Genomic DNA, 19,397 nt, shown 5'->3' on the forward strand with positions numbered 1-19,397 from the left:
GGATATCTTTACTCCGGAACTACAGAGCTAATAGTAGTTTAAATGGGTAAGTAGGAATCTCTTTCTGTTTTTGGGAAAGTGTGATTTTCTGATATATCTGACAGAAAGGCATATTTCTAAACTGACGTAACTTTTCTTTTTAAAAAATTGACCTCATTTTCAATTAAGTGAGCAAGCAAACACGTCCTTGGTGATTCTGTCTTAAATGTCACTAATAAATCTCTTATGTAATAGACTTTGGGGATAGAACAGGAAACACAGGCCTAGAGAAAATGTCTTCATGAGGCACTTGTAAATAACATTAGCATCAGAAGCAGGCCAGGCGTGTGAAAATTAGTTTCAGATTACAAGACAAGAGGCAACTATCTGTTATTTTATTGCAACACTATCTTAGGCATTTGTAACCTGATAAAGACAAGTTTTCCAATGCATTAATCCTATAAAGTTTGTAATTAATTTTAGTGTCAGTAAAACTATTCAATTTGATAATAGAAAAACATCTTTTATCAAAACAACAAAGTGATAACTTACTATTAATAGTTTTCAGAAATATCTCCCAGATCTTCATAATTCTTTTGTTTTTATATGTCATGAGGCTTTTTTTAGAAAGTGAGCCATAGTTGATTTACAGTGTTGTGTTAATTTCTGCTTTACAGAAAAGTAGTTCAATTGCACATACACATATGTTATTTTCTATATTACTTTCCATTGTGGTTTATCACAGGAGACTGAATATAGTTCCCTGTGCTATACAGTGGGACCTTGTTATTCACACATTCTATTCATACTAGATTGCTCCAGCTAACCCAAAATCTCACAGTCTCACTCCCTCCCACCCCCAGAACCACAAGGCTGTGTTCTATGTCTGTGAGTCTTTTTCTGCTTAAGTTTCATTTGTTTCATATTTTAGGTTCCACATATAAGTGATATCATATGTATTTATCTTTCTCTTCCTGATTTATTTACTGTGATAATCACTAGTTGTACCTGTGTTGCTGCAGGTGGCATTATTTCATTCTCCCATTGTATACGTGTACCACATCTTCATCCATTCATTTGTTGATGGACATTAGATTGTTTCTCATGAGGCTTTTTATTTCTATATTTATTTGTGACCTTATTCTATTTCATTAAAATTTTAATATATATTTTTGCATTGATATTCACTATATTACATGATTATATATTTTTAGTTTGTTGTATATGCACATCTTAAAATGCTTTCTGCATGGCTTAATTTTAATATGTCTATGTGTAATTTTCTTTGAATATCACTTCTGTGAATTAATTGAACTTCTTAATTGTATATATTTAATTTTCCCCAATATTTTGCAAATTTCCAGCCATAAGTTATTCCTATAACTTCTACCCCATTCTCTCTCTTTTACTGAGCTTAAAATTATACACATGATAGGCTTTAACATTATACCATCAGTCCCAGATTCTCTTAAGAAATAATTCTTTGTTTTATAAGGATTTCACACTTCAAATCTAATCTCAAAGCCTTTGCCTCTTTCTTCTGTAATCTCAATCCAGTAATTAAGCTGAAGTGTGACTTTCAGCAGAAACATAATTTTCGTTTCTAACATTTTCCTTTTAATACTAAGTGTTTTCTCTTTCTTTTCTGAGAGCTCTTACTTTTCATCTTCTTCCTTTATCTCATAAAGTACAGTTGTGTAGACTGATTTAACATCTTTGTATGGTGTGGTATGTGTGTGTGTGCTCAGTCGTGTCTGACTCTTTGTGGCCCCATGGACTGTAGCCTGCCAGGCTCCTCTATCCATGGAATTTTCCAGGCAAGAATACTGGAGTGGGTTGCCATTCCTTCTCTAGGAGACCTCCCTGACCCAGGGATCGAACCTGAGTTTCCTGTGTCTCCTTTATTGGCAGGCCGTCTTTACTACTGTGCCACCTGAGAAGCCCAACACCTTTGTATAATACTACCAATTACTGAGTCATCTTGGCCTTGGCACCCACAGATTATCATTTCAGTTGATGATTATCTTTGGAGTGGATCACATTTTGCCTATTCTTTGTATTTGCAGCTATTTTGGATTGTATTCTCACACTTTGACCATTGTGTTGTTTAAACTCTGGGTTATGTTTTATGTTGTGCAACTTTACCATCTGGGCCTATTACATTGTTTAAACTCTGGATGATGTTATATTCACCTTGGAAATGTGAATCATTTTCTTTAAGCTGGCAGTCAGCCCTGTGAGACTCAAACTACAAGCTCAGCCTCATTTTTTTCAGGGCTGACTGCACGCTCAGTTTAGTAATTTAAACCTTTGAGAAAACTGTTTCTCTTTTTGTTGGAGTTTGAACCATGGTTAACTGGTTCCAGGTTCATCCTGAAATGTGTGCATGCTTATATATGTTATTGAGGATATGCTCTTCTCTGACTCTTTGGTGAATTCCTGCATCTATCTCAGACCTGACCAATACTTTCCCCTGCATACTGTTATTGTACAGAGTTTTCTATAAATGACAGTTCCAGTTGGTTGATGGGTTATCGGGATCTTTCATATTCTTGCTGGTTTTCTGTCTAGTATTTCTTTCTGCTGCTAAGTGAAAGTGAAAGTAAAGTTGCTCAGCAGTGCCCGACTCTTTGCGACCCCATGCACTGTAGCCTACCAGGGTCCTCTGTCCATGGACTTCTCCAGGCAAGAGTATAGGAGTGGGTTGCCATTTCCTTCTCCGAGGAGTCTTTTTGACCCAGGGATCAAATCCAGGTCTCCTGCATTGCAGGCAGATGCTTTACCATCTGAGCCACCAGGATTATTTACATTTTAAGCTATAATGGTAGATTTGCCTGCTTTCATTTCTCATGTCAATTTTTTTCTACATGTATCTTGAAGTTTCCTTGTTAGGTGCTCCATTATTAATAGTTTGCTAGGACTTCAGTAACAATGTAACATATGGTGGAATAAGAAAACAAAAATACATTGTCTAACAGTTCTGGATGCTAGAATTCCAGAATAAAAATGTTGGTAGATTGGTTCCTTCTGAGGAAGGGGAAGCTGAGGAGTAATCTCTTCCATGCCTCTCTCTGAGCTTCTGTTGCAGTCAGTATCCTCAGTGTCCCATCACTACAATTCAGATCTCTAGTTTCTGCCTGCATTATCACCTGGCCATCTTCTGCCTCTATGTCACATTATTTTCTCCTTATTTGCATCTGTCTCTGCATCCAAATTTACCCTTTTTATAAGAACAACTATGATATTGGGACAGAACCTATCCTAATGAGCCCATCTTAACTTGGTAGGAGGTAGGGCTGGAGAAAGAGGGGTTAGGGCTGGAGTCAGGTGTGAGGTAGGGCTTCTTTTCTGCTCAATGGCCATGCTACATAGGAGGGGATTGGGTCAGATCCCAAGTTGCTGGAGCAGATGACCTGAGGATTGGATCTGAGCTGCTCTGTTCCCTTTAAATAGGGTTTGCTTCCCTTCCCTTCCCAATTCCGTGTGTTTATTTCTTGCAGCCTTGATTGTACATGACTACTGCCAATCTTCAACAAATTCTCAGTGAGAATTATTCCACATGTAGATTTATAGATGTATTTTTGATGTGTCTGTGGTTGGAGAGCTGAGTTCCATGTCCTCATACTTTGCCATCTTTATCTCCCCTCTGGGTAAAGGACTTTTGTTTGTTTGTTTGTTTGTTTGTTTTCTTTCTTTCTTTTTTTTTTTTTTCATTTCACTATTTTGAATATACCATGCCAGTCCCAGCAGCTTGCAAAGTTTCTGTTTAAACATAAGTAAGGTCTTATGGGATTCTCTCGTATGTAACCCAGTCACATTAATTTTATTTCTTTTCAGATTTTATTTTCATTTTATTTTTTTCCATTTTGACTATAATATTTCTTGGTGTGACTTCTTTGAATTTATCTTGTTTGGGATTCTTTGTGCTTCCTGGACTTGGCTGTCTTTTTCTCCCCCAGGTCAGGGAATTTTTCAGCTGTTATTTCTTTGAATAAGTTTTCTACCCATTTCTTCTCCTATTCTCCTTTTGGACCCCATAATACAAATGTTAGTACTCTTGATGTTGTGGCAGCAGTCTCTTAAATTATCCTTCTTAAAAAATTTATCATTCTTTCTTTTCTTTTTCTTTTTTTTTTCTGTTCTGCTTGGGTTATTACTGCTACTCTGTCTTCCAGTTCACTGATTTGTTCCTTTATATCTTGGAATGTGATATTGATTCAATCTAGTGTATTTTAAAATTACAAATGTTGTATTCTTTATCTCTGTTGAGTTTTTCTGTATATTTTCTAGCTCTTCGTTAAATATCTCACTGTGTTGTTTCCTGAGTTTGTTGAGCATCTTTATGATCATTGTTCCTTCCTCCGAAATACATTTCTTACATCTCTCTGTTTATTTCTATGTATTTGGTATCAACAACATCATATATGCAAATGATACCACTCTAATGGCAGAAAGTGAAGAAGAGCTAAATAACCTCTTGATGAGGGTGAAAGACAAGAGTGAAAAAGCTGGCTTAAAACTCAACTTTCAAAAAACTAAGATCATGGCAACCAGTCCCATCACTTCATGGCAAATAGATGGGAAAAAGTGGAAGCCCTGGCAGATTTTATTTTCTTGGCTCCAAAATCTCTGCAGATGGTGATTGCAGCCATGAAATTGAAAGATACTTACTCCTTGAAATAAAAGCTCTGACAAACCTAGATAGCAGAGATATCACCTTGCTGACAAAGGGTCCATATGGTCAAAGCTATGGTTTTTCCAGTAGTCATGTGTACACACGTGAGAGTTGGACCATAAAAAAGGCTGAGCACTGAAGAATTGATGTTTTCAAATTCTGATGCAGGAGACTCTCGAGAGTCCCTAGGAGAGCAAGGAGATCAAACCAGTCACTCTTGAAGGAAATCAACCCTGAATATTCATTGGAAGGACTGATGCTGAAGCTGAAACTCCAAAACTTTGGCCACCTGATGCGAAGAGCTGACTCATTGGAAAAGACTCTGATGCTGGGAAAGATTGAGGGTGGAGGAGATGGGGGTGATAAATGAGATGACTGGATGTCATCACCAACTCAATGGACGTGAGTTTGAGCAAACTCTGGGAGACAGTGAAGAACAGAAAGGCCTGGTGTCAGACATGATTCAGCAACTGAAAAACAGCAATTTGATAGGAAGGTTATGTTTCCAGTTCTTGGAGAAATGGCCGTATGTAGGAGATGCACTATGGTGTCCAGCAGCACACTCTCCTCTGGCCACCAGAGAGACACGCTCTGGGGTTGCCCCCCATGTGGATTGTATGAACCCTGCTGCTGCGGTGTCTCTGACTCTGTGGGCATGCTTGTAAGCAGGACTGGCTCCCAGCCCAGTTGCCTACAAGGTCCTGCTTCGTGCTGTGGTTGGTGGGGTTGTTGTTGTTGTTCAGTCAGTCAGTGGTGACCGACTCGCTGTGACCCTATGAACTGTAGCCCACCAGGCACCTCTGCCCATGGGATTTTCCAGGCAAGAATACTGGGGTGGGTTGCCATGCACTCCTCCAGAGGATCTTCCTGACCCAGGAACTGAATCCACATCTCTGATGTCTCCTGCATTGGCAGGCAGGTCCTTACCACTAGAACCACTTGGGAAGCCCAAGAGTTCTCTAGGTGTGTCCATTTCAAGATTTTAAACTTGGCACTGTGTTTCCTTCTCTGTCAATCCTAAATCACATAAAGTCATTCTTAATTTTTGCTGTTTCTTTCTTCCCATTTTCAACTTATCACCACATTTTGCCATTTCTGTTCTTAATTTATTTCTCACAACACTTATTATACCCTGGGTATCTTTATCTTATAACTGAAATATTATGAAAGTATATTGAGTCAAATCTGCTCAGTCATGTCTGACTCTTTGCAACATCATGGATTGTAGCCCACCAGGCTCCTCTATCCATGGAATTTTCTAGGCAAGAATATTGTAGTGGTTTGCCATTCCTTTCTCCAGGGGATCTTCCTGACCCAGGGATTGAACCCAGGTCTCCTGCAATGCATGTAGATTATTTACCATCTTAGCCACCAGATAAGCCCTTATATATATGATATATATATTTTTTTCATATATATGATATATGAAAGTATATTAACATATGCTTAACATATATCATTGCTTCCCCCCAGTTAGTATTGTAAAACCAACAGAATCAAAATAATTTTTCTAAAGACCACATATGATTAATTCTCCCCTAGGTGTTGTGGAAAAAAAAAAGTTTTGAAATGTTATTAATTGAGAGTTATCCCATACTAGATATTTTCTTAAAACTCTTGATTCAGCTCTTAGTTACATGGAAGTGAATTCATTTAGGTTTTAGGTAAGGTTTGTGAAGAGAGGGATAAGGAACATATTCATGAATTTTGAATTTAAAATACACAAGATCTTGATTAATAAGGCATTATCAGGTAATAAATACTTGAATATACAAATAAAACCATATTTGTCTTAAACATCAGATATATTTTATTTAAAATGATCTAGCAGGTCTTTAGAATGATCTTTAAGAAGATTTCTGTTTTTGTACAAGCCTAATGGTAAAATTGTACTGACATTTTGAGGCTGCCTTTGATGTTAAACAGATATGATTGACTCTCTTGCTTTCCCGTGGACTGATGTATAATGAAAAGTTTATTTCCTGGGCTTTTTGCACAATCTCTAGAGTAAGATTCAATGTTCTTATATGCCCTTTCTTTTTTATCCTCAGTTTCCCCAATGATATTAGTTCATGAAATAATCGTGCATGTTGATTGAGATAATCCATGCAGAGTGCCCAGCAGATGGTGAGTGAAAGCCATTACCCCCCCTCCCCCATTTCTCTCCTTCATTTTCTTTCTTCTCTTCCTCCTTTTCTTTTTGCTCCACGCATGTGTGCATGCTAAGTCGCTTCAGTTGTGTCTGACTCTTTGTGACCCAATGGACTGTAGCTCACCAGGCTCCTCTATCCATTGGCTTCTCCAGGCAAGAATACCAAAAGTAGGTTGTCTTTCCCTCCTCCAGGGATCGAATTTACATCACTTACTCTCCTATATTGGAAGATGGGTTCTTTACCAGTAGTGCCACCTGGGAACCCTTCCAGTTATTGTATTCCTTTCTTGTGTTCTGTGTAAAGCTGGTGGATAACCTGTTCAGTGCTGTGTGGAGAAATATTGAGGGCAGAGTTCAGGTCTGTAAATTGAAGACATGAGGCAATAGGTATTTTACGTTCTTTACTCAGGTGTAATTGAGTAATTACTTGGGTAGTAGTTTCTTTTGTAAATGAAGAATTTATGTCATTTATTTTTCATCTATTCCAAGGAGTAAAAAATTTTCCATTGAAAAATTAACGTGTTTGTTATATGAGTCATTTCACTTATTGTTTGCAATCAATCCCACAAGAAGCCTACAGATGTGTTCTAAGTTCTGGTGAAATAAGGCGTGTTATTTTTATCAAGATAGTAAGAAACATCAGCATCACACTATGATGGAAAGATAATGAATTACCTGTGATTAATAGGCATCTCTATAGAACAGGGGCACTCATCTAGAATCCAAGGGAGAAATAACTAGCTCATAATTAGGTACCCTATTGGATAGGATCATAAAGGAATTGGCCCTCTGAACTAAGCTGAGAAAATTCTGAAGCTCTCAGTGCTTCACTGTGGCATCCTAACTCAGACCATAGTTTCAGACCCCCAAACTCTCTTCCCTTTCTAGTCACCGATTCTTACCTTCTGTGATCCCAGATGTTAAGTGAATGTTCTGGTAAACCACTTTCGTTCAGGTGTATTTTCTGTTTGGTATATTTCAAAAAATATTTGCATTTACCATTAGCTCACTCTAATTTGATCACTGATGGCAACATTGTTGGAAATTTGGCACTCTAGGTATATTATAGTTACATGTTGGTATAAATCTGTATTGATTCATAACAGTGGTATCACATGGAAGGTTGCTTCTATTTGTCCCTACTGTTCTAATGGGTACCCATGAATTCTTTCAAAACATATTGAGAACCTATGATATGTCTGGTTCTACTGTAGTACTGAGAAGTGAAAGAGTAAACAGATAACTGAGCCATCTATAATGATATATGCAATAAATATTTCCAATGAGTCCAATCATTTCAAATTTAATTTTTCTAAAGCTAAAATCTGTTAGAAATACTGATTTTGTTTTTGGATATATCCAAATTAATGTATTGCCGTCTCTGAGTTTTAAATAGATAAGTCTTATAGCTTGCAGACACCAAGGAACTAGAATGGTGAATGAAGAAATAAACTGAAATTACCAAAGAACTTACTCCAGTGGAGGGTAACCATGACTTTCATTAACTGTGTAATCATAATCATCCCCAAGATGAAATTGAAAGCATAAACGGTCTCAAACACATCCACAAATGCCCCTCTCTCGAGGACGTACACATTCACAGGCCGTTTTTGCAGTGGATAGTGCTCTCTGAGTTGCCAGCTGACTCTCATTAAGGTTCTATTCCATCTAGACCTACGAAGAAAGGTCTTATGTCTTAAAGCTGAAGTAAAAAAAAAATCATTTATTTAAAATATCTGAGAAATATAAGTTGATTCTTAGATTTTTTTTTTAAGAAGATTTTGAAAATGGTAATTGCTCATGTCTATCAGTAAGGATAGATTTTTATACAGTGAATAAAATAAGTGTTTTATTGTCTCAGACTCCTATGGATGTGCAGGAGCCCCCTGTTTGGATAAATAGAGAGTCGTCCCTGACTAAAGCTCAAACATGACTGATGAATCTAATGTGCACTGAATTTTGGCAAAATACCTGACAGAGGCAGCAGTGGGAGTCAGGTCCTTGGAGAAAAGAGGGTGCTGCAATTTTATTAGACACATTCCAAGAGTAAAACAATAATGCTCTAATGAAAACATATTTCTGGGTACTCTTCAACCTACAGATAACAGAGTTGCTTTATGTCTATGTTTTCAATGGGAAATTATTTACACAAGTATATTATATATATATATGAAAGTTGTATGCTTATGGTCAGTTTATAAGCCAAAAACTGTAACTATTTACATGGCAAAATATATATTTTCATTATAATTTTTCTATATTGTACTCCTTAAGGATAAATCATTATTTAATAAAACTTCTCATATTGGGCTATTATAAAAGTACATATTATGTATTTTATATAAATGTCTTATATTTCCTTAGTTTATTTTATAAGAAAAGGAATTTCTGAGGCAAAGGCCACTTACATTTTAGAATTTTGAAGTGTATTGTCACATTTGGCTTCCAATGTGTGGTATTACTTACATAATACAAAAGTGTCTGGGTCTCTTTCACGCTGTTGGGATTATGGGTTCTGAAGGAATTCCACCCTTATTTTTTTTTGCTTGAGTTCTGAATCGACTAGAATGTAGGCAAGTGAATGGAGATGAAAATATCAATTTTATATAGAGGTATTGAAAACATAGTTTTGAATATCCCAGTAAGAAAATCTTGAGTTAATTATATCTCTAGGTAGGCAGTGCTAGAAATCCAAATCTACCCCACTACCTGGGACAGATCCTTTAGCTCAAAGACTTCAAGAGTCTGAAATCTGTCTGTAGACAGACAGACAGTACATGACAGAAAATGGAATAGGATGGATCTAATATATTATATCCTTGTTCAAAATCCACCCATCATGCCAAGAACATGTAGGAGGCAAGTCAGGAGTTGGCAGAACTAAAAGACTGAGAAAAATGTCCAAATCTTAGAAATAAAGCAGGACAGTGATTGCCTGTCTTTGCAATCTGATTATAAATAGGTTCATTTAAAAATTATTTAATATACAGTAAAATGTATAGGTATTTGACTTTGCTGTATATTCCAGACACTGTGACGTGGCACATTAACTAATGATATACTCAAGGTTACAATTTTATTATAGGATACTGAAAGGTTGTTGCTGAACGATAAGACGCCGAGATTCTTGGCCTTCAGAGGAGACAAATTCAATCCAGGGGCAGAGACGAGGCTGGATTGCTCAGAGCTTTTGTATAATAAAGTTTTATTAAAGTATAAAAGAGATAGAGAAAGCTTCTGACATAGGCATCAGAAGGGGGCAGAAGGAGTACCCCCCTGCTAGTCTTCAGCTGGATGTTATATAGTCACTAGCAGTCTATTAATGAAAAGAAATAAATGTCTTAAAACTCAGAATGACACCAGGCCCCTCATCCTGGCATTTTTGGATAATCTTGGCACCAGGTGATTCATCCCAGAACATAAAACGATTGACTTGAATCTTGTAGAAGGGCAGATTACCATACAAATAGTTTCATTTACATAGTTTAGGGGAATAATATCTGTCCCTGAAGAATCTGAAGATTCTTCAGAGTCCCTTGGACAGCAAGGGACAATAATAAAACATACTGGTTTGTCGAGTCGGTTCTGAACCATTAGGCGGAACCGACTGGAAGACAGTCTGGGGTAAATGCATAGTACATTAACATAGCTTAGGACAAACATTTCCATAAGAAAAGTGTATTGGTTAACTCAAGGTTTAGAAATAGTTAGCTTCAGGTGAAACCAGGTGTCATTATGGCAACACAGTAGTTTAAGAGAAACCTCCTTTTAAATTTGTATAGAGAAGGGGAAAAAATATATATATATCTCGCTAGTTTGTTTCCTCCTGCAGCTTAAGAGAGATAAAAATGTCTGATACTTGCAGCCTATTTCCTCCATTTGAAGACCCCTGGCCTTCCTGCTTTTTACCCTCTCAATATTAACCAGTCCAAAATGTATTAGGTACTTTTCAGTTTCTAATGGTTATTGAACAGTAGTCTTTTGATCATATATTTATTCCTTGATTTTCCCTCTGAAACATCAGACTTACCATCTTACTTGTCCTACTGTTTAAATAAAAGAAAATATTTTGCATGTGTTTATTGAATAATTTTATGCCTCATATATTTTTTAACTTTAGGAAAATTATTTCACAATAGAATAAAAATCCATTTGGAGAGAATATAAAGAGTAGGGACTATGTATTTCTTCTTAATATTTACCACATTCCTAATATCTTCTCTTAATCAGACCAGCTTACTATTAAGCCTTTGGTTAACAACACCTATCGTTTTACCCCTCAGGTGAGAAAATCAGTTCTCTTTAAAACAGAACAAATGTCATCTTCCCAGTTTTATTTTCCCATTATCAGTTCTTTTGAACATTTTTCTGGGCTTATGGTAAACATCTTAGAATTTAGTCAAAATCAGGGTTCTACATAAATTACCAAGGCTACTCTAAACCTGTAATTTAAAATTTATTAATACTTCCTAATATTTTCTAGTACCATGCTTAGATATGTTATTTAATGCAAGTCATCTAAGATCAAGTAAGATCATTACTTTGCTGACAAAGGTCTGTACAGTCAAAGCTATTGTTTTTCCAGTAGTCCTGTACAGATGTGAAAGCTGGATGATAAAAATGGCTGAGTGCTGAAGAACCAATGCCTTTGAACTGTGGTGCTGGAGAAGATTCTTCAGAGTCCCTTGGACAGCAAGGAGATCAAGCCAGTCAATCCTAAAGGAAATCAAACTTGAATATTCACTGGAAGAAGTGATACTGAAGCTTAGGTTCCAATACTTTGGCCACCTGATGCAAAGAATTGACTTACTGGAACAGACCTTGATGATGGGAAAAATTGAAGGCAGGAGGAGAAGGGGACAACAGAGGATGAGATAGTTGGACAGCATCACCAACACAATGGACATGAGTTTGAGCCAGCTCCAGGAAATAGTGCAGGACAGGGAAGCCTGGGGTGTTGCAGTCCATGATTAGTTGGACATGACTGAGTGACTGATCAGCAGCAAAGATCAAATGACAGTATAGATACTCTAATAATAAAAGTCCATAGCCTAAAGATAAGTCAAATTTGGATAGTTAAAAACTATCACAGTGTATAGGTTCTTACAATATATACGTACAGAGTTCTTAGATTGTAGTCCTATTGTGCTACTCTGTGAAATAAATTTCTCTAGTGTTAAAGTGTTAGTCACGCAATCGTGTCTGACCCTTTGAACCCCATAGACTGTAGTCCACCAGGCTCCTCTGCCCATAGGATTCTACAGGCAAGAATACTGGAATGGGTTTCCATGCCCTCCTCCAAGGGATCTCCCAAATCCAGGGACTGAATCCTGGTCTGCTGCAATCCAGGCAGATTCTTTACCATCTGCATTTCTAGGGAAGTCCAAATTTCTCTAACCTAATGGATTAAAAATATAAAGATGATTAAAAATTCTTCCTCCCCAGTTTATCATTTTTTTCAACATCTGTTATTGGAAGATGTGGTTGATATACAAAAATGTACATGTTTAGTGAATACAATTTGATGAGTTTGTACTTATGCTACATTAGTGAAACCATCACCACATTCAAGGTAAAGGACAATCCATCAAAACTTTATTTTCAAGTAGAGGATAGTTAATGATTGGGTAGAATTTGGGTTTTTTTAAAAGCCTAAAGCCTGACGTGATATCTTCTATATCGGATTCCTTCAAGGGCTTCAAAAATATGAGTCTAACTTGGCTACTTGTAAAGATTCTGAAGAACTAATAAAGCAGGGAATTTATTATACCACTCTATTAATTCTTCATTCTAAGCTAAAGGAAATTTACTAAAAACCCTTAATCTTTTTAACAGTTATGCCAGAAAATATTAATTTTCCAGAAATATTTGTTTTTCTTAAAATTCTCTATATATTTAAACCATTCAAGCTGTTTTCACTATTGCAGACACTGTGTATTCAACCTTACAATTCATTCTTTATATTAATATCTATTCTTTGTTACTTATGGCATCTTCAGGAATATATCTCATTATGTTTCTTAGCTACAAAGATGACTTTACTATTTTTTATTTTAGGTTTGGTATACTGGTGATGAATTCACCTTGATCTTTTTATGGAAATTTCTGTTTCACTTTTTAAAAGTTTGAATATAACACATTACAATGAGGGCACAGAATTAAGTTTTACTGGTTAACCATTCTTTATAAATATATACAACTTTGTAGCCACCAGCAATCAAGGTAAGTATTTTAGCCTCTGTCAGTCAAAATGAAACCAAAGATAGCCACTATTCTGGGTTCTTTTATCATGTATTACTTAGGTTGCTTGTAAAATTTAGCTAAAATAATTAATTCACTATATATTTGTTATTTGTGTGTGTGTGTAAATTTTCTTAAAATATAAATTTATTTTAATTGGAGACTAATATTTTACAATATTGTAGTGGTTTTGCCATACATTGACAAGAATCTGCCACGGGTGTACATGTTTTCCCCATCCTGAGCTCCCCTCCCACTTCCCTCCCCATCCCATCCCTCTGGGTGATCCCAGTGCACCATCCCCGAGCACCCTGTCTCATGCATCGAACCTGGACTGGCAATTCGTTTCACATATGATAACAAGCATGTTTCAAGGCCATTCTCCCAAATCATCCCACCCTCACCCTCTCCCACAGAGTCCAAAAGACTGTTCTACACATCTGTGTCAATTTTGCTGTCTCACATATAGGATTATCATTACCATCTTTCTAAATTCCATATATATATAGTATACTGTATTGGTGTTTTTCTTTCTGACTTACTTCTCTCTGTATAATAGGCTTCAGTTTCATCCATCTCATTAGAACTAATTCAAATGTATTCTTTTTAATGACTGAATAATATTCCATTGTGTATATGTACCACAGCATTCTTATACATTCATCTGCTGATGGGCATCTAGGTTGCTTCCATGCCCTGGCTATTATAAACAGTGCTGTGATGAACATTGAGGTACAGGTGTCTCTTTCAATTCTGGTTTCCTTGGCATGTGTACCCAGTAGTGGGATTGCTGGGTCATATGGCAGTTCTATTTATAGTTTTCTAAGGATTTTCCACACTGTTCTCCATAGTGGCTGTACTAGTTTGCATTCCCACCAACAGTGTAAGAGAGTTCCCTTTCCTCCACACCCTCTCCAGCATTTATTGCTTGTAGACTTTTGGATAGTAGTCATTCTGACTGGCATGAAGTGGTGTCTCACTGTAGTTTGGATTTGCATTTCTCTGATAATGAGTGACGTTGAACATCTTTTCATGTGTTTGTTAACCAACTGTATATCTTCTCTGGAGAAATGTCTGTTTAGTTCTTTGGCCCACTTTTTGATTGGGTCTTTTATTTTTCTGGAATTGAGCTGCAGGAGTTGCTTGTATATTTTTGAGAAAAATTCTCTGTCAGTTGTTTCATTTGCCATTATTTTCCCCAATTCTGAATGCTGTGTTTTCACCTTGCTTATAGTTTCCTTTGTTGTGCAAAAGCTTTTAATTTTAGTTAGGCCCCATTTGTTAATTTTTTTTTTAATTTCCATTATTCTGGGAGGTGGGTCATAGAGGATCCTGCTGTGATTTATGTCAGAGAGTGTTTTGCCTATGTTTTCCTCTGGAGTTTTATAGTTTCTGGTGATACATTTAGATCTTTAATTCATTTTGAGCTTATTTTTGGTATGGTGTTAGAAAGTTTTCTACTTTCATTCTTGTACAAGTGGTTGACCATTTTCCCCAGCACCAATTGTTAAAGAGATTGTCTTTTCCCCATTGTATATTCTTGCATCCTTTGTCAAAGATAAGGTGTCCATAGGTATGTGGATTTATCTCTGGGCTTTCTTTTTTGTTCCATTGATCTATATTTCTGTTTTTATGCCAGTACCATACTGTCTTGATGACTGTAGCTTTGTAGTATAATCTGAGGTCAGGCAGGTTGATTCCTCCAGTTCCATTCTTCTTTCTCAAGATTGCTTTGGCTATTTGAGGTTTTTTGTATTTCCATACAAGTTGTGAAATTATTTGTTCTAATTCTCTGAAAAATACTGTTGGTAGCTTGATAGGGATTGCATTGAATCTATAGATTGCTTTGTGTGGTATACTCATTTTCATTATATTGATTCTTCTGATCCATAAACATAGTATATTTCTCCATCTATTTGTGTCATCTTTGATTTCTTTCACCAATGTTTTATAGTTATATATATATATATATATATATATATATATAACTTTTGTTTCTTTAGGTAGATATATTCCTAAGTATTTTGTTCTTTTAATTGTAATGGTGAATGAAATTGTTTCCTTAATTTCTCTTTCTGTTTTCTCATTGTTAGTGTATAGGAATGCAAGGGATTTCTGTGTGTTAATTTTATATCCTGCAACTTTAATATATTCATTGATTAGCTCTAATAATTTTCTGATGGAGTCTTTAGGGTTTTCTATGTAGAGGATCATGTCATCTGCAAACAGTGAGAGTTTTACTTCTTCTTTTCCAATCTGGATTCCTTTTATCTCTTTTTCTGCTCTGGTTGCTGTGGACAAAGCTTCCAAAACTATGTTGAATAGTAGTAGTGAGAGTGGGCACCCTTGTCTTATTCCTGACTTTAGGGGAAATGCTTTCAATTTTTCACCATTGAGGATAGTATTTGCTGTGGGTTTGTCATATATACCTTTTATTATGTTAGTGTATGCTCCTTCTATTCCTGCTCTCTTGAGGGTTTTTATCATAAATGGATGTTGAATTTTGTCAAAGGCTTTCTCTGTATCTTTTGAGATAATCACATGGTTTTTATTTTTCAATTTGTTAATGTGGTGTATTACATTGATTGATTTGTGGATATTGAAGGATCCTTGCATCCCTGGGATAAAGCCCACTTGGTCATCATGTATGATCTTTTTAATATGTTGTTGGATTCTGTTTGCTAGAATTTTGTTAAGGATTTTTTCCATCTATGTTCATCTGTGATATTGGCCTGTAATTTTCTCTTTTTGTGCCATCTTTGTCTGGTTTTGGTATTAGGGTGATGGTGGCCTCATAGAATGAGTTTGGAAGCTCGCCTTCCTCTGCAATTTTCTGGAGGAGTTTGAGTAGGATAGGTGTTAGCTCTTCTCTAAACTTTTGGTAGAATTCAGCTGTGAAGGCATCTGGTCCTGGGCTTTTGTTTGCTGGAAGATTTCTGATTACAGTTTCGATTTCTGTGCTTGTGATGGGTCTGTTGATTTTCTATTTCTTCCTGGTTCAGTTCTGGAAAGTTATACTTTTCTAAGAATTTGTCCATTTCTTCCAAGTTGTCCATTTTATTGGCATGTAGTTGCTGATAGTAGTCTCTTATGATCCTTTGTATTTCTGTGTAGTCTGTTGTGACCTCTCCATTTTCAGTTCTAATTTTGTTGATTTGATTCTTCTCCCTTTGTTTCTTGATGAGCCTGGCTAATGGTTTGTCAATTTTATTTATTTTCTCAAAGAACCAGCTTTCGGCTTTGTTGAATTTTGCTATGGTCTCTTTTGTTTCTTTTACATTTATTTTTGCCCTAATTTTTTTTAAGATTTCTTTCCTTCTACTAACCCTGGGGTTCATAATTTCTTCCTTCTCTAGTGGCTTTAGGTGTAGAGTTAGGTTATTTACTTGACTTTTTTCTTGATTCTTGAGGTAAGCCTTTATTGCTATGAACCCTCCTCTTAGCACTGCTTTTACAGTGTCTCATAGGTTTTGTGTTGTTGTCCTTTCATTTTCATTCATTTCTATGCATACTTTGATATCTTTTTTTAAAATTTTTTTCTGTGATGTGTTGGTTATTCAGCAGCGTGTTGTTCAGCCTCCATATGTTGGAATTTTAAATAGTTTTTCTACTGTAATTAATATCTTTTTACTATGTTGTGGTTATAAAGACCCTTGGAATGATTTCAATTTTTTTGAATTCACCAAAGGTAGATTTATGGTGGAGGATGTGATCTATCCTGTGGAAGGTTCCATGTGCACTTGCGAAAAAGGTGAAATTCATTGTTTTGGGATGAAATGTCCTATAGATGTCAGTTAGGTCTAACTGGTCTATTGTATCATTTAAAGTTTGTGTTTCCTTGTTAATTTTCTGTTTAGTTGATCTATCCATAGGTTTGAGTGGGGTATTAAGATCATTTCAGTTCACTTCAGTCACTCAGTCGTGTCTGACTCTTTGTGATCCCATGAATCACAGCATGTCAGGCCTCCCTGTCGATCACCAAGTCTTGGAGTTTATTCAAAGTCAAGCCCATCGAGTCGGTGATGTCATCCAGCCATCTCATCCTCTGTCATCCCCTTCTCCTCCTGTCTCCAGTCCCTCCCAGCATCAGGGTCTTTTCCAATGAGTCAACTATTTGCATGAGATGGCCAAAGTACTGGAGTTTCAGCTTCAGCATCAGTCCTTCCAATGAACACCCAGAACTGATCTCCTTTAGGATGGACTGGTTGGATCTCCTTGCAGTCCAAGAGACTCTCAAGAGTCTTCTCCAAACCACAGTTCAAAAGCATCAATTTTTCAGTGCTCAGCTTTCTTTATAGTCCAACTCTCACATCCATACATGACCACTGGAGAAACCATAGCCTTGACCAGATGGACCTTTGTTGGCAAAGTAATGTCTCTGCTTTTTAATATGGTATCTAAGTTGGTTATAACTTTCCTTCCAAGGAGTAAAGGTCTCTTAATTTCATGGCTGCAGTCAACATCTGCATGATTTTGGAGACCCCAAAAACTAAGTCTGACACTATTTCCTCTGTCTCCCCATCTATTTGCCATGAAGTGATGGGGCCAGATGCCATGATCTTCGTTTTCTGAAAGTGAAGCCTTAAACCAACTTTTTCACTCTCCTCTTTCACTTTCATCAAGAGGCTTTTTAGTTCCTCTTCACTTTCTGCCATAAGTGTGGTGTCATCTGCATATCTGAGGTTACTGATATTTCTCCTGGAAATCTTGATTCCAGCTTGTGCATCATCCAGCCCAGCGTTTCTAATGTTGTACTCTGCATAGAAGTTAAATAAGCAGGGTGACAATATACAGCCTTGATGTACTCCTTTTCCTATGTGGAACCAGTCTGTTGTTCCATGTCCAGTTCTAACTGTTGCTTCCTGATCTGCATTACAGGTTTCTCAAGAGGCAGGTCAGGTGGTCTGGCATTCCCATCTCTTTCAGAATTTTCCACAGTTTATTGTGATCCACACAGTCAAAGGATTTGGCATAGTCAATAAAGCAGAAATGGATGTTTTTCTGGAACTCTCTTGCTTTTTCAATGATCCAGTGGATATTGGCTATTTGATTCTGGTTCCTCTGCCTTTTCTAAAACCAGCTTGAACATCTGGAAGTTCACGGTTCATGTATTGCTGAAGCCTGGCTTGGAGAATTTTTAGCATTACTTTACTAGCATGTGAGATGAGTGCAATTGTGCGGTAGTTGGAGCATTCTTTGCGATGGGCTTTCTTAGGGATTGGAATGAAAACTGACTTTTCCATTCCTGTACTCACTGCTGAGTTTTCCAAATTTGCTGACGTATTGAGTGCAGTATTTTCACAGCATCATCTTTCAGCATTTGAAACAGCTCAACTGGAATTCCATCACATCCACTAGCTTTGTTCGTAGTGATGCTTTCTAAGGCCTACTTGACTTCACATTCCAGGATGTCTGGCTCTAGGTCAGTGATCACACCATTGTGGTTATCTGGGTCATGAAGCTCTTTTTTGCACAGTTCTTCTGTGTATTCTTGCCACCTCTTCTTAATATCTTCTGCTTCTGTTAGATCCATACCATTTCTGTCCTTTATCGAACTCATCTTTGCATGAATCCTTCCCTTGGTATCTCTAATTTTCTTGAAGAGATCTCTAGTCTTTCCTATTTTGCTGTTTTCCTCTATTTCTTTGCATTGATCGCTGAGGAAGCCTTTCTTATCTCTCCTGGCTATTCTTTGGAATGCTGCAATCAAATGGGAATATCTTTCCTTTTCTTCTTTACTTTTCACTTCTCTTCTTTTCACAGCTATTTGTAAGGCATCCTCAGCCAACCATTTTGCCTTTTTGCATTTCTTTTCCATGGGGATGGCCTTGATCTCTATCGCCTGTATAATATCACGAACCTCCGTCCATAGTTCATCAGGCTCTCTGTCAATCAAAACTAGTCCCTTAAATCTATTTCTCACTTCCACTGTATAGTCATAAGGGATTTGATAAAGGTCATACCTGAATGGTCTAGTGGTTTTCCCTACTTTCTTCAGTTTAAATCTGAATTTGGCAATAAGGAGTTGATGATCTGAGCCACAGTCAGCTCCTGTTCTTGTTTTTGCTGATTGTATAGAGCTTCTCCATTTTTGGCTGCAAAGAATATAATCAATCTGATTTCGGTGTTGACCATCTGGTGATGTCCATGTGCAGAGTCTTCTCTTGTGTTGTTGGAAAAGGGTGTTTGCTATGAACATTGTGTTCTCTTGGCAAAACTCTATTAGCCTTTGTCCTGCTTCATTCCATACTCCAAGGCCAAATTTGCCTGTTACTCCAGGTGTTTCTTGACTTCTTCTTCTTGCATTCCAGTCCCCTATAGTGAAAAGGACATCTTTTTTGGGTGTTAGTT

The sequence above is a fragment of the Cervus canadensis genome, chromosome 21 (genome assembly GCF_019320065.1).
Source record: "Cervus canadensis isolate Bull #8, Minnesota chromosome 21, ASM1932006v1, whole genome shotgun sequence".
In the NCBI taxonomy this organism is placed as follows: domain Eukaryota; kingdom Metazoa; phylum Chordata; class Mammalia; order Artiodactyla; family Cervidae; genus Cervus; species Cervus canadensis.